Here is a 2,870-nt window from a genome sequence, read left to right on the forward strand (position 1 = left end):
TAATTAGCTCAAGCTTTGTATAAATCTTCCCTTAATTAAACATAGGTGATCAGGCTATGTTTAATTGAGGTCCAACGATACAATTCCCGACCAAATTATATTAGTAATATGTTTGATGTAAAAAGAATTTTTATAAGTTTTGGTTATAGGTTGTGTTTTCTTAAAGGAAAACTGATGTTCTCTATAACTTTAGCTCTGATACCACTTCTGTCACACCCCGCTAAAGCGGAAACGCAAGATATGACAGCGATAACGGTTTCATTGCAAAAGATAAATATACATCACCATAGCAATATTCAAAAATTTACAACCCATAGCTTAATAGAAACAAGTATTAGTTTTTCCAAAATAACATTGTTCAAAATATAACTTCATAAATAACTTCAACACGATGCAGCATGCTCTATGATGATGAATCTTTATATCCACTTACTAATTATTTCCTGAAAAAGCATGTAAAACGAGCGTCAACTATGAAAATAGTTGGTGAGTTCACAAGTTTAAAAAATCAAGATTTGGAATAAGGATTTTCATAAATACAAGTACATTGCTTTAATGAGAAACAAAGTTGATTGCTATTATTGATAACAAGGTTATTGCTATAACGAGAAACGAGTTTATAAGTGTATGAGCAAACAATGAGTCTCAACCAAACCTATGACTGAAGCCCTATCAAGATCTATGCTTATCGTTCCATAGATGAATATGGTATCATACACTCCAGCAATAGGGCGAGTGAGGAGTTGTCAATTCCTAATAGCGCTATCCATAATGACCATTGGCTCAAAGAGTTAATGGTTAGAGATAAGGGAAGGGCCTTAATACGATAAGTTCTCATGTTCCGTGTTGCATAGACATACATAGAGAGATATATCAATAAAATAGCAATCATGTTTGATACAAATCAATTTAAATACAACATTCAAATAATACTTTTTCGGGACATGCTTTTCCACCCCAAAACATAAAAACTGAAAATAGGGGAGTGCGTGAATACTCACAATGTTTCGAGTAGGTACAAGTGGTGCCTCGGAATACACCAACGCCTTACTACCGGGATCCTACGACATCAAACACACACTAGTGAGTTTCCATGTCGAAATCTAATGCTAATATACTAAACTCTACATATAGAGAAATGCCAAATTTATGTTCTAATATTGGTTTTATATTAATTGGTTACAATTTTTCTGAAATGGTGAAATTCTATAACTCATGTGATTAAGACAATTTTGGATATTAATTTTCCACATTTAGTATTATTAATTTAGGGTATTTCAACACATTTAAAGGTGTTTTAAACTCCTAAAAAATGTAAAATATTATCAAACAGTTTCCAAAAATTGTCAAACCTTGTATTTTCATTCTAAATACAGTAGAGGTCTTCCAGAAAATTTCCCTTGAATTTTTGATATGATTAACTATTTTTCTAAATTTTTAAGCTTTCATAACAACATAAATTCATGAAAAATAGTATTAAAAGCATAAAAATTCCCAAACTTTTTATAATACTGCCATTAGACATATTTGAGCTGGGAAAAATATAAAAATGGATTTCTAAACTGTTTAACCCAATTTTATGATTTTTGTGCATTTTTTTTAATAAAAATTGAAATAAATAGAAAACAATTTCCAAAATTACCCAAACTTTTTCTATTACTGTTATTAAGCATTATTAAACTAGGAAAAATATAAAAATTGATTTCCAACTGTTTAACCCAAATTTTATAATTTTTGAGCATTTATTCTAATAAAAATTGAAATAAATAGAAAACAGTTTCCAAAATTACTCAAATTTTTTGTAACACTGTTATTATACATATAGAAACTGTGAAAAATAAAAAAGATATTTTTCAGTTGGTCTTTCTATTTTTCTTTGTTTTATCCTCTTAAATAATCATTAATTGGAGAATAAATAATAAACAGTTAAAGTAAATTACGAAAAAAAATTTTAACATCATTTACAGTGTAAATAACCTAGGAAAAATACCAAAGGTGGTTTTCATATTGTATAATCCGGTTTTGGGTATTTAAGTGTATTTAAGTGTATTTAAGTGTATTTAACCTTAGAAAATAGAAGCAAAATAGTATACAGAAGAGAAAAATCATCAAAATTTTTATGTAGCCTCATAATGTACTACAAGGTGTTCTGGTAAATTTTCATGAATTTTGGATGAGCAGAACTAGTTTTTCTATTTTTAGGCCATTATAAATACAAAAATTGGGGAAAAATAGAAATGCATGATGAAAAATTCTGAAATTATTTTTCTGTGTCTCCCACCTCTGGTAAGAGCTGCGAAAATTGTTAGATACAATTTTAACACTCTCTAAAGTGGTTTTGCGATTTATTGGAACCAAACAAAAAGAAAATCAAAAGTCATACTAAACAGAAACATAAATCGATGAAACTTAATGAGAGGTCATTATTCACCATAGGGGTCATCCACGAATTTATTCAGGATTTATAGACCTATGGAAGTATTTTATGTGATTTATGCCCTTGTTTTCTTGTAACAGTTTTAATAAATCAAGGAAATGATAAAAACTCTTGGGATTTTCCAGATGTTCATATTACCTTAATGGGAATCTGGAAACTTTTTTATTTTGAACAGAAAAGAACTTTTAGATATTTTTATAGACAAAATCATTTACATGCACTATTAACAATGTACTTTGATCATCAAGCTCTTTAGCTTGGTGTTCATCACATGCATCACGGTTTGAAGACCATGCATGGACATATGTTTGTCATAGTGATGTTTTTAAAGGAACTACTTGAATGCATAAGGTGTATGAGCCTTTAAAACTTGTAAAAATCCGAACTTTAGTGTTTGACATAGGTTTTGGTCCTTGGATTTCGCCATTAAACA

The sequence above is a fragment of the Lactuca virosa genome, chromosome 4 (assembly GCF_052849685.1).
Source record: "Lactuca virosa cultivar CGN04683 chromosome 4, Lactuca_virosa_CGN04683_v6, whole genome shotgun sequence".
NCBI classification, from domain to species: domain Eukaryota; kingdom Viridiplantae; phylum Streptophyta; class Magnoliopsida; order Asterales; family Asteraceae; genus Lactuca; species Lactuca virosa.